The sequence below is a fragment of the Protopterus annectens genome, chromosome 2.part0 (assembly GCF_019279795.1).
Source record: "Protopterus annectens isolate FY-2018-M chromosome 2.part0, PAN1.0, whole genome shotgun sequence".
NCBI lineage: Eukaryota > Metazoa > Chordata > Ceratodontiformes > Protopteridae > Protopterus > Protopterus annectens.
The window spans coordinates 218,813,777-218,827,991 of NC_056728.1; the positions used below are offsets into that span (position 1 = coordinate 218,813,777).

General features: G+C 42.7%; 1 protein-coding gene across 2 annotated transcripts in view; it reads left to right on the top strand.

The window, feature by feature from the left end:
- Positions 1 to 14,215, top strand: part of LOC122793025 (MOB-like protein phocein) — a 565,681-nt gene that overhangs the window by 256,854 nt on the left and 294,612 nt on the right. The window lies entirely within an intron of this gene.

The following is a 14,215-nucleotide window of genomic DNA, read 5'->3' on the forward strand; positions in this document are numbered from 1 at the left end:
GACTGTGGTGGTGCTGTGTGCTGGGTGAAATCCATGTTTGGTGTCGGCAAGTAGGTTGTGGTTTAAGAGATACTTTAAAAATTGGGCATGTATACATTTCTTGAGGGTTTTAGATAACAGGGAGAGAATAGTTAGACAGATCAAAGGTATTGCCACCTTTTGTGTAGGGGAGTGATCATAGATTTTTTCCATAGTTGAGGGGACATGCGACTTTGTGATGGAGCGATTTATAAGTATACTAACAGGATAGGTAATTGCAGTGGCACTGAGTTGTAGAAATTCAGATGGTAGATTATCTGCAGAGAGGGTGCAGCGTCTTAGTTTTTTAGGATTTGAAGTACTAGGGAGGTTTGCACTGATTTGTATAGAAAAAATTAATGGCATAGAAGGAACACTGTTGGATATTTCTGTTGGGTTACATGAGGAAGAGCCAATATTTCCTTGGGTAGGGTTTATAGGAACTTGGGAGGTATTGTAGTTGGGGTTAGATGTTGAAGAGGAGCTGAGTAGGTTTTGAATGGTATTGATGAATTGCAAGTTGATCCACAACAAATTGCCCAAATGTTCATTAGCTGGAGAAGGAGATGGGTTTTGCAAGGTTCCAGGATTAAGGAGGGTTGAGACTGATTTTCAGAACTCTTTTGGATTATTACTTTGGCTAGATAATTGCATTGAGAAGTCGTTTTTCTTATCATTTATAACCAGTTTTTTTTGCTTTGTTACAAAGTTGTTTGTAGTTAAGTTCATGCATTGGGCCCTTACTTTTTTGCCATTGTTTCCAGGCTCTAGTCTGGAGAGAGTGTTTCATTTCTTTAGTTGCCAGGGAATGTAGTTGGGTTTTATTCGTTTCGTACGTGTAGGAGGCTAGGCTATTGAGTGTGTCAGGGAAGAGTTTATTGAAGTAGTTAATTGTGTCATCTAAAGGAAGTGTTCAAAGGGGACCAGTTGTGGGATTTTAGGGTATTTAAGAAAGTGTCAAGGCTGGAATGGGTAAGATTTCTTGATATTCTATATAAGCGTGAGTTTTAGGACTATGCATGTGCTTTTCTGTGGGTAAATGCTGGCCGGTGATCACTTTTATGTATTTGGGAGGGTACCACTATTGGAGAATTTGAGTGGATGAGTGAGTTACAAGGAATTTTTTTTTTTTTTTTTTTTTAAATAAAAACAAAACACAGTTGAACAGCATCTGAGACAGGGTCACTATATTTTTCATGAAGGTAATCTTGTAAGTTCGATGTCACCCTCATCTGGCTGTAGGAGACTGCTTTTGAATAGGTGAAGCACCGGTTTGAGGTAGGAGACGCTGACATAAGCCTGCCCAGACAGGGTGTCAGTGAAGTCTTGGAGTGGTTTCACAGCTTTGTTCACAGATTCCAAAACGTCTAGTCTTGGCCATGTTGGTACGAGGTGTCTTTTTTTTTTTTCTCACTGCTTTGTTCACCGATTCCAAAACGTCTAGTCTTGGCCAGGTTGGTACGAGGTGTCTGAGTAGACACCAAGACCCGGGCTGTGGCTTTTTCCTGTTCCAGAATTTGCTCCATCATCCTTTAACTTGAACCCCACCTTGTTGGGGACTCTGTAATATCCGCGGTGGTGGTGCTGCGGTAGCGTTGTCGCCTCGCAATAAGACGCTGTCTGGTTCGATTCTCAGCTAGAGCGTCTTCTGCGTGGACACATGCGTGAATGGGCGTACCTTCGTTGAAGGCTGTGCGTCAGGGCTGGTAACTCGGCACGTAAAACAACTACCAATCATTAGCAGACCGGAGTTCTGCTGTGGCGATCCCTAACCGGGAAAAGCCAAGTGGGTAGCCGAGCTCCGCTTGTACCACAGCCATCTCTCTTCTTTTCCAACTGAATGAAAAAGCACCAATGGCACGATCAATCCTTGGGTCCTTTGCACCATTCTCTGCTTAGAAAAAAGAACAAATACTAAGACATCTACTACAATCACACACTGTATAGCATAGACTTTTTACTTGTGGAAAATCTAAATGTTCTCCTTTTCAACAGTTTATTTTTGCTTATAAAGAGCTAACATCCAGTACATAGTTATACATGCGTACACATGTGGACATACATGCTGTATGTGATGCATGTGTGCATTTTTTTTTTAAATATGCATTTGAAATTAAGTATGCAAAATTAAATAAAATTTTTATTTAAACGTGATTTAGTATTTACCAATACCTTCTGTTACTAAAATGTTGATTTAGACAGTTTTGTCAAATCAATAAAAAAAAAAAAAAAAAAAATCAGAAAGCATCATTCAGACAAACGCCATTTTTATGAATTCATTTCAAATTAAACCGTGCATTGACATTTAGACCCTCACCATTGGCATTGTGCAGTTTGTGTCCGAAGCACTGCAGGTTTGTGCTTTTGCTCACTGTAAGAGCTTTGATCATGTTAGTGCCACTGTTTGTAGTTATATATATGTGACTCTCTTCACTGCGATTCCATGAGTCAACAAATCTTTTAGCCCCTGGGTGATGATTTCGCCAGTATGGTCACTGGAAAAGTAAGATGCCTGAAGGCAGAGAATTTGCAGAGTTCAGTTGGCCACAAAACAGACTGCCAAATTCATGTACAGCTAGGTGGTTCTGCTGGACTTTAGGTCTGATGTAGTTGAGTAAAACAGTACATTTGGCAGCAGCTTTGCAGCTCTTTCATGTGTACTGCTGTATAGATGGGGTAGGGCTACTTCAGTAAAATATTTTCAGCTTGATAGCTTGTATCTGGGGTTGATTTGTTTTTAGCATCTGGATGAACAGTCTTTTTCTAACGTATAAATGCGCACCATATCTTTGGCGATATGAAAGGTCATCACATCTGCAATTCCTATTGGGGTCCCTTCCTATTGTATGGTATGCCATGTGAAAAAGACGCTGCCACTGTTATCTGCTTTGCAGCAGGCTTTTGGAGGCTGCTGCTAGCTTGCACATCTTGCAGGGCAACACACTCCTTTCACTGGGTTGTGTGCCTCTGTCCTAAATGCTGAAATAAGTTTGTTGTGCTGCCACCTTTAATTCCTGCAGACTTAAAACAAACTTTACAGCAGACAGTAGTTTGTTCAGTGTTGGACTTTGCATAACCAAGCCACTTCCAGATTATGGAGGAGATGCTGCTAGTTTTAATGACGAGCTCCCAACTTGACATGTGCAACCATCTTGATACTGTCTGCTGGCCTCCGAAGGGGCTGGTCGGGTTGACAGAGAGCAGTCTGAGATGCTGTAATTTTGTGGAGCTCCCAAAATTTAAAAAATGTGCATAAAAACATTTGGGAACATTGTGGTAACTAAGCAAAAAACAAACCGGGATACTGAACGAGGGATGAGGCTCTCTGCGAAAATACGATTAGTAGACCAAAATAAAGTAGAGCCTAACCACCATGGTTGAAATGGTACACTCTTGTGGTAACTACTTAGGCTAAAATAAATGTGAATCACTAGCTCCATTTTACACATCGTCCTGAACCAAATATTAAAATCGATTTTATCAATTAAATTTGATCACCCAGCCCTACACAAGATTAGGAGTGTTTGATACTCCCCGTCCCAAATCGACTTCAGCCTGCCTGGATGATAGGGTCTTAATTTCCTTTTGGCCCCCATTTACTGAGGACATGTAGCAGGTATTAATGGAGGCAAGAAAGCCTGTTATTAGAAAGTCATATTAGTAAATGGAAAAGGTTTTTTAGTTAATTTCAACAACATAACCAACAACAGTTCAAGGCTAGTTCTCTGGTTTTATAATATAGTGAGTTACTCTTTTATGATCTTTCTTGTCATCTGTTAAGGTTAATTTTATTGGCTGTTTCAGCATGTCTGTCCATGGATCCTCTTTCTAGGCTTTTGTGTCAAATTTTTTTTGAAAGGGATTTTACTCGAGACTGACGAGAAAACTAGTGGCCTGTTCTTGGGACCTTAATTTTGCGTTAGAGAAGCTAACACTTTTTTTTCCATTTGAACCAGTAAATCTGTCTGACCTGAGGTTCTTAACATGGAATACGGTTTTACTAATTGCTGTAACCTCTGCAAGAAGAGTGTCTTCAGTTGCAAGCTGTTATGAGTCAACCCTATCTAATTTTCCATAGACGGGATTTCTTTGAACTGATCTGTCTCATGCCTAAAGTGGTTTCTGTTTTTACTCTGCTTTAAGCTAAAGTATGTATTCCCCCATCGTGGTCCTCTGTGGAAACTTTTACAAAGCGCTATAGGCTTGATTCCTTCTGTAGGTCTAGATCAGGCTTTGGTAGGGCCATTCTGCAGGGGCTTCTGGACTCTACCCTTGCTTACTACATTTGAGAGGTAAAAGGTGAAATGTACCCATATGGCTAAGGCTAATGGAGCAGTGATCAATCTGATGAACATGGCACAGTTGTGCAAGTCAACTTAGTATAACCGTAGATGTTCGAATGATCACTGCTGAAATAACCGCTCCCTCCATTCCTCTTAATTTTTGGCTTGTTTATGCCATGGTATGGTTATTTGTTCTTCCTCTTAATTTTTGGCTTGTTTATGCCATGGTATGGTTTTGTTCTTCCCAGCATTGTCCTTCAAAGATTAATCCTCCCCCTCTCTTTGTTGGCAGGGCAGCTCTGAAGGGCTTGGGGCCCAAAGTTGTCATTTTAGTCACAGCTTGAGCCGTCTGACAGTTGAAGCTTTGTAAGCTGGATGTGTGCTGTATCCTTGGCAGGATAGTACCGTTTTAGCTAAGGCTACTTCAGCAGTAATTTGCTTAGTTACTGTTGTGGTAAGTTTACTTGCACAACTGTACTTTTGCTCACATTTTATATCTAAAGTAATGTCTCTCATTTGGGAGATTTAAGTTGTCCACCTTCTGTTTCCTGTCAGATTTTTAGTGAAGAGATCTTGCATGGTACAAACAGATCCTTAGACGAGTTGCATGGTTATGCTTCCAAAACTGAAACTCTTCAGAAAATTTGAGGTACTCTGTCTTGTTTTTTCTCAGTATAGGTTAACAAGCAATAGCTTAATGTAAAATAACTAAATGACTTCCAAAATGTATAGTTTAGTGCTATGAATATATGAAGAAACTGGTTGCAGCACCGGTCAGGACTGTTGCTTCAGCTGTTTTTATCCAAGGAGTTTTTTTCTGTTTAATCTGTTTGAGATTGATTCTTGTCTCTGACAATATAAACTGGAGGCTTTTTCTGAGGAACCTGGAGGCTTTTTCTGAGGAACCTGACCTAATTGTTGCTGCAGGTGTCTAGAGTATGCTTTTCGGATTTTTTTCGTTCACAGCTTGGGATTCTATTCATAGGCAGTGAAATATCAAGGAGATGCTTGCCCTGGTCAAGGCTTGTAACTCTCTGAACCATCTTTGGTCATCGGGACCTCAGGGGGTTACAGACAATACCGCAGTCACGTGGTACATCAACACGCAAGACGGAACCGGGTCATACCCCCTTTGCAGAACTAGCCATGCTAGCTTGGGGTATAGCTTCACAACCCAGTCTCACTCTTGCAAGAATCCTGTTTTCTGTCAGAGCAAAATTGTGGAACAGACAGCCTGAGCAGGATCAAAGCAGACCCTTACGAATGGAAACTAGATTGGGGGTATTGCAAGATTTGATCCATTTTTTTGTAGGGAGTTCCTCAAGTAGACCCCCCCCCCCCTTGGGCGGGAGTGTTCTTGTATGCTTTTCCAGTAAGATCCAGGGTACTTCAGAAGATTCAAAAGGAATCACACAGGATTATTGTGGTGACTCTCTTCTGGCTCAGGGAGCTGTGGTTCTCCCTTCTTTTGGAAATGGCCAGGGGCAGTTACCACAAATTCCCCTTACAGACTGGATCTACTCTCCCAAGAATAGGGGTGTTCGATTACACCCTGTTATCGGTCATCTTCAGTTGACTACCTGGGTGATAGGGTCTTCATTCCTTTTAGGCACCTGTTTACTGAAAATGTTTATCAGGAACTAATAGAGGAAAAGTTGCTACTAGAAAAATCATATATTGGAATATGGATAAGGTTTTCTAATTGGTGTCAAAAACATAACCAGCACTCATTCAAGGCTATTTCTCTGGTTTTACAGTACTTGTTTATGTAACTATCTGTCAGGGTTCATTTATTGGCCATTTATCATCTATTTCAGCATGTCTGCCAATGGATCCTCCACTTTCAGTGCAGTCAAAATGTTCTTGAAAAAGGGTTTTGCATAAGAAGCCTTCAAGAAAAAAATGGTAGTCCTCCTTCGGATCTTAATTTTGTGTTTGAGAAGATACAGTTGCTCCATTTAAACCAGTTAATCTGGATGACTTTAGATTCTTTACATGAAAAACAGCTTTACTGATTGCTCTGACTTCTGCAAGAAGGGTATTGGGGTTGACTCAACTTTAACAGCTTGCAACTCGTTCTCATTTTCCATAGGTACAGGGTTTCTTTGAGAAGTAATCCTCATTTTATGCCCAAAGTGAAATCCGAGTTTACTTTAAGACAAACCTAGCTATCTCCTGAGTTTCATTCCTGATATTTCACACCTTGGATGTCCACGGACTACTTGGGTGCTATCTTGCCAGAAGAAAATATTTCAAGGATCAGTTGTTCATTTTTTGGACATAAGCATGGATAACCTGTGTCAAAACCATTTCCAAATGGTTGTACAAGGCTATTACCTTTTATTTACACTCACCAAGCTTGTTTTCCGGCATTTTATTGTTTCTCAAAATGCTCATTTTTTACTGAAAATTGCATTTATTTGTGCCTGCACTTTTAATAAGTCGTTTTTGCTGTAAATTGTATTTTTTTAATTGTCTCTGGCTTCCCACTCACGTGCGACAGCCAGTACTGCACTGTAAAAGTTGTTTTTTCACCTGTTTCTACTGTCTTCCTGGAAAAAAAACCTTGCTATCCCCCCCCCCTTACTAAGCTAGCAAAGTCCAATTTCAGATACCTGCTGATACCTGGACTGTGTTTAAGCTTCTGTGTTGGCCATGCCTTACTTGGGCAGAAAAGGAAGTCTCTGTTCACCAGTGAGAGTGGGGAGCTCTGAACAGCCTACTTGTCCTTAGAGTGGTTTCTGCCCAGAAACTGTAGTTTCATTGGCCATTTTGGGCTAATTTCTATCTCTTTAATCTTTCTGATATAAAAACCGCATTTGTGCGGTTTTGCGCAAAGCACAGCGGCGGTTAGCTAGGGTTAAACTATCCCCGACGCCACTGAGTCTACTCTTCAGTTTTGCCCTTAGTACTAGCCAGTTCTTCCAGATTCAGCACTCACATCAGCACTTTCAGACTAGCACTTGCTCCAAAAAGAGACAGAAGCACTAACAAACTATAGTACTCGATCCCCAACAGTTATTTTGTAGGGAACAGTCCAGTTACTCTCCTTACCAGGTAAATAAGTATAACCCATTCAGGCATGTCCAAGAGCCAGCTCCCAGTGTGTTCTCCTGTGCACCTGATGAATTTGGGCATCCTGAGGCAATGTCACAACTGCCTCATGTACACAGACAACTCTCTTCTCCTACCACAAGACGCCAAACTCTGTGAGAGATGCACTTGCATAGATAACTCGAGGCAAAGCTCTCTCCAGTCACGACTGGAACTGACAGTCAAGAGGAGAAGGTACCAACCTGCAGCACACCAATTACACATAGACCCTCCATACACGCAACTGCTAACCCCACACACACAGATACAAAAAGACATATTCGGAGGGTCTAATTAAAAATCTGCAGAAACGGATACCTCCAAAGCAGACATGCAAGCAACCTACACCCACAAACACATAACCACAAAACCCAGTGTGCTGCACAACCACAGCCCCTAAGGCAAAACACCATACAATGCACTTGTAATAGGTGACACCATAGCCGAGCACACCGATATCCCTCTCACCAGGCTGGGTAAAGAGAAAGTCACTGTCAGTTGCCTGTTTGGTGTCATAATCCGCCACATTACCCACAAACTCAGGTCACTCTACAACAAGTACAAATACGACTCTGTCCATGTTGGTGTGAATGAACTGAGATGTACCTCCCTGGACTACATGAAACGGGACATAGAAGAGCTCCCTGATTATGTAATCAAGGCAGGTATGACTCTAGCCCTTGAGTAGCATCTTACCCTCACCAAGTATAAGGAAGAAATGATAAGTTTCAACAGTTGGCTAAGTTTTTGGTGTCATTCAAAGGGGATCCAGTATCTGCCTGGGATGACATAGGTTCATAGGTTCATACTAGGCTATGAACCTCTCTGCCCTAGGGCATTTATAAGCCTAGCCAGAATGTGTTTGGCTTTCGCCACCCATTTTAAATTTATTTTGCTTTGCCCTTTTTCGAGGTTAGTATACTGTGCCTCTGTCTAACAGTGACACAGAAGTGATACCCGGGGTAAACCTACGATCTTCCATCCACTCATCAAGATTCCTCTTGAAGAGAGTCGGTGAGGGACTCTGCCTAACCTGGACTGGGATTTTATTCCAGAGTGAAGGGAGCCTCTAGGTTATGAATCTGTCCCTCCAGCATGTCCTATTTATTTCAGTGCTGAGGTTCAAGTCTCTCGAGCGCGTAGCTCGATGGGATTTGGATTTTCTGAGGTGCACCATGTCCATTAATTCCAGGTTGGACATGGCTTTATACGTCAGGCACAGATCGCATCTGAACAGGCGGTATGCCACTGAGTAGAGCTGGAGTTTTTTTAACCGGGCAGCATATGGCATCTGTTTGAGCCCTTTGATCCTCTTGGTGAGGTACTTTTGGGGTCTTTCCAGTTGCTGCAGGTGTCTGGTAAGGTACATCCCAAAAGGGGCATTGTACTCAATTATGGGCCTGATGAGGGATGAGTAAAGAGGCACGATGACCTCCCCTGATCTAGATGTGAATCCCTTCATGATTAGGTGGGCTATATAAAAAGTTTTTCTAACCACTTTGGCCACGTGGTTGTCAAATGAGAGATTGCTATCAACTTGGGTCCCCAGGTCCCTAATTACTACTACTGTACTTAATGGATTACCACCTATGTGGTAATTTGTGGGCACTTTGTTTTTGCCAAAGGGGATGACTATACACTTTTTGGCATTTAGCTCGAGGCCATGGCTCTGGCACCAGTTGCGTGTTTCTATGAGGCCCTTTTGGAGGATGCTTGTGTCGGCTGGAGAGTCGATTATGGCACCCAGTTTGCAGTCATCTGCGAACTTGGTTAGCCACAGTCCTTCCGTGTTGGCCTGTACCTCCGAGAAATATATACCGAACAAGAGAGGTCCCAGGACTGAGCCTTGTTGGACACCACTTGTAACTGGTTTGGAGTCTGACATGGCTCCAGCAATTCTAACCATGTGGGTTCTGTCCTTGAGCCAGTTTGCAATCCATCTAGTGACATAGGGGTTTATATTTAAGCTGGTGAGCTTATCTATAATGCCCGAGTGGGGTATTGTATTGAAGGCTTTTGCGAGGTCCAGGTAGGCTGTGTGGACCACCTTCCCCTCGTCAATGGCCTTGGTGACTGTTTCAAAGAAATCAACCAGGTTTAAGAGGCAGGATCTGCCCTTAACAAAGCCGAACTGGGTAGGATCCAGTGTCTGTAGGTCCCAAATATCTTTATTTATGAGGTCCATGATAATCCTTTCCATAGCTTTGCAGACCAAGCTAGTCAGGCTTATGGGGCGATAGTTTCCAGGATCCGTTGAGGCACCACCTTTATGGAGAGGGACCACTGTTGCTGTACGCCACTCTTTGGGCACATATTCTGTAGTAAGGCTGAGATTGAACAGTTTGCTCGACAAGCCTCGATGCAACGCCAGAGATGGCTTGCACCTGTCCCTGGAATTCAGGATACAGGCAAAGGCTCTCACCAGTCCCGTAGTTCCTTTGTTTTAGGCAAGACTCAAAAAAAAAAAAAAAAAAAAAAAAAATCCATCACCCTAACAAATACTAGCGATGATAAACTGAGGGTCATGCTGCTAAACACTAGGAGTTTAAACCTCAAAATTCTCTCTGTCTCTCTCTCGACACTCCACAACATGGACAACATTGATATTTGTGCAGTAACCGAGACCTGGCTCGAGAGAGCATCCCACTGATTCCAGGCTATAACTCATACCACACACTTCGACTACAAAACCCAGACCGAAATACAAACAGAGGAAGCGTATCCATATTCATCAAGGATAACCTCACCTCCAGACTAGTTGTAAAGTATGATGTCTCGAAGATCATCCAAGTGCAACTGACAATGGGCAAAACTGCAATACAGATTGTAGCTTGCTACAGATTACCTTACCAGCCCCAGGACACTCGCTCCACTTTCCTCGAGGTATTGGAAAACATGAGAGTCCAACCAAACACCCTTATACTACTTGATTTCAATTACTCAAACATCAGTTGGGAAAATTACGAAAGTACTAATACCTTTGTTCAGCGCTTCTTGGAATACATGAACTCCAATGCTCTGGACCAGCTTGTAAACACCTCCACAAGAGGTAAAAATATACTTGACCTGATCATCACTAATATGGGGGACAAATACTCCACACCTGTGGTAAATTCCTCATTGGTCAGATCTGGCTATGAACTCCTCATCCTAGCTATCCACATACCACCCCCATCCTCCGTCCCAAAAGAAACCATGGTTAAAAACTTCTCCAAAGTGAACTTTATGCTACTCAGGATAGAGGTGGCAAACTTCGTTACTCCCACGCAGAATCCCAGTATGACTGAATCTGCTATATCTTGCACAAAAGCACTCTACAAGCACTTACATGATTGCATGGACCGTGCTATCCCGACCAAGACCCACGCCTCCAAAAAGAGGAAACCAGTCAAGTGGACCCCAGCCATAAACAAGCTCTATAATAGAAGGAAGAAATTACTGCAAAAAAAAAGTAAAAACCCAGGAATGGAGGGGCTCCCTGACCAACCTTAACAAAAAAACTAGGAACCCTCATAAAAAGCTAAGGCGAGCTTTGAAAGAAAAATCGTAACAGTCTCTCGCAAAGCATTTTTTAGCTATGTCAAAAACCTTAATAGCAACTCTCAGATCTGCTCTGAGCTACAGCATAATGGTTCAAAGTTCACGGAACAGCTGATATCGGCAGTATATTGCAGATAGGTTCAGTGAAAACTTCACCCCACCCTCTTCCCCCCCCAAACATCTCCTATCCATACCAGTAGATTGTGCTGCCCCTAAAATCACAGACACCCAAGTGAAAACAGCACTCTGCAAGGCAAGAAACACAACATCCATGGGACCAGACAGCACCCCAGGCTGTGTGCTACATGAGCTCCAAAATGAATTAACCCCTCACCTTTAATACCATGTTTAACCACCCTTCACCTTAATACCATGTTTAACCACAGCCTCACCTCAGGCTATCTTCCCACAGAGTGGCGCACGGCAACAGTTATCCCACTCCATAAAGGAGGTGCAACCACTGACCCCGGGAATTACCACCCCATCAGCCTGACGAGTCTAGTCTGCAAGGCCATGGAACGCATCATCATGGAACTTATAAACAGCGACATTGGTAACCTACAAACACTAGACCCCACCCAGTTTGGGTTCGTAAAGAGAAGGTCATGTCTCGTAAATCTGGTTGACTTCTTCAAAATGGTCACTAAAGCAATAGATGATGGAAAGGTGGTTCACACAGCATACCTTGATCTTGCAAAGGCTTTCAATACCATTCTGCTCTCGGGAATTACAGACAAACTCACCAACCTAAATATAAACCCCTACGTTACAAGATGGGTCGCTAACTGGCTCACGGATAGAACCCATTCAGTGAGAATAGGAAACGCTAGATCAGACTCCAAACCTGTGACTAGTTGTGTACCACAGGGCTCAGTCCTGGGACCCCTCCTGTTCAGTATCTATTTCTCTGAGGTACAAGCAAACACGGAGGGACTATGGCTCACACAGTTCGCAGACGACTGCAAACTGGGTGCCATAATCTGACTCCTACTGACTTAGACATCCTTCAAAAGGGTCTTACGGACACAGATACATGGTGCCAAAACCATGGTCTTAAACTAAATGCCAAAAAGTGCATGGTTATCCCCTTTGGGAAAAATTGAGTACCTATGAACTGCAACATAGGTGGCAGCCCATCTTATCACAAAAGGGTTTGCATCTAGGAATAAGGAAGATTATTGTCCCCATATACTTATTAGACCCATTATTGAATATAATGCCCTGTTCGGGATGTACCTAACAAGACATCTGCAACAACTGGAGAGGCCACAAAAGTACCTCACAAAGAGGATAACTGGCCTTAAACAGATGCCCTATGCTATGAGGCTAAAAAAATTCAGATTGTACTCTTGTCGCGTACCGGCTACTCAGAGGTGATCTCTGCCTGACCTATAAGGCTATGTCAAACCCCGAATTGCTAGAAATGCTCCACCTAAGGAAAACCCAGTCCACCAGAGCTACATGCTCAAGGGACATTAGCCTGACATCATCAATAAACAGGATGTGTTGGAGGGGCATATTCGTGTCCCAGAGACTCCCCTTGCTCTGGAATAAGGTCCCGATTTATATGTGAGGCAGAGTTCCTCATTGGCACTCTTCAAGAAATCTTGATGAGTGGATGGGTAACCAGAAATTCACCCTGGGAATCACTTCTGTGGCCCTGCTCGACAGGGGCGCAGCTAACTAAACCACTTGGGAGGGAGGCGATAGCACAAACTTTTTGGCTAGGCTTAATTGTGCCCTAGGGCCAGTAGCCTAGTACCTACCTATGAACCTTTAACTGTTCCAGTTATAGTTAAGACCCACTCTCCAAAAGGCTGTAGGTGAAGCGAAGACAGTAGTAGAGTGTTGGATTCTAGAAGTATTCCAGAAGCTGCTATTTGGTCCTCTGTGCATACTTTTACAAAAGCACTGTAAGCTTGATTCCTTCTCTAGGTCCAGATCAAGCTTTGCTAGAAGCAGTCTCCAGGGGCTCCTGGACTCTCTTCCTTACACTTCCCAAATGTAGTTGGCTATGATAGTCTACCCATATACCTAAGGCTGTTGCAGCAGTGATCAATGTGAATAACATAGTATAGTTGTGTAAGTAAACTTAACATTAGAGTTTTGAACGATCGCTATTGCAGTAGCTGCTCCGTCCCTCCATCCCCCCTTTTTATGGTATGTTTATGCCAGGTTGTGGACATTTTTTTTAGTTATTTCTAGTGTTGCCCTTTTCATGGTCAAGCCTCCTTGTGTCTATTGGCATGTAAGCTCCGATGGTCTTTTTGCCCAAACCTGCCTTTTAGTCAGCTCACCTTGAGTTGACTGGATGAATGGAAGATGCCCTGAAGCTTTGGAAGCTGGATGGCCATTTTATCCTATGCAAGCTATAACCAATATAGCTAAGGCTGTTGCAACAGTGATTATTACTCAAAGCTAACTTGCACAACTGTACTTTTTCCAAGGTTTCTCTTGTTAGTTGTTCCCACTGGCCTATATTGTGGTGAAAGTTTGCTCTGCACCAGGAGTAGCTGCTTGTACTATTGTTGCAGGCATTGACATTGCAATCATTTGGGTTGTATTGTTCCCCTGTCTTCTGGTGTTTTCTCAATATCTGGTCTGATAGGAAGCTTTGTCTTAATGAGACTATACGCCAGGGTCTGTTATATTTCTTGGTCGCCTTCCTGTTTGGTAGCTTAACTGTTTGATATTTTCTTATTGTAGCATTTGATTGTTTTTGACATATCCGGGAACAAAGCATCATCAATCTCAGTTGTTGTTCTGTGTAGATCAAGCAAAGGTAAACTAGTACATTGTTTGCTAACAGAGGATGTGCCAAAAGTAACCATTTGAAGTCTTGGGACTTACCTTACTTTACCAAGTCTCAAAATATGGAGACTGAATAGCCAAAAATCCAGACTTGCATCTATAGAGTCTGATATTGCACTTCTTGGGATATTCCCTTTTCTTTGAGGTATATCTATCTTTGTTTTGGTGTATATGTTTGGGGGGATGCAGAGACCCCCCCCCCCCAAAAAAAAAATACAAAATCTCTGTTCTGTTTTTTTTTTTTTTTTTTTGGTGTCTGTCTTGCTGTCTCAGGACTTGACCAAGCAAGTGTCTACATTTCGAGTGGGAGTCATGTGCCAAATCTTATTAATAATTAATTGTTCAGTGGCATGAAACTGCAGGAACGTCTGACCAGCTATCTCTTCACTGAGCGCATTGGCTTGGGACAGTGGAAACACCTCTGTTTTAATTGTGTTGGATCTGTTAAACAGGTTTACTTGTTTTGGGCA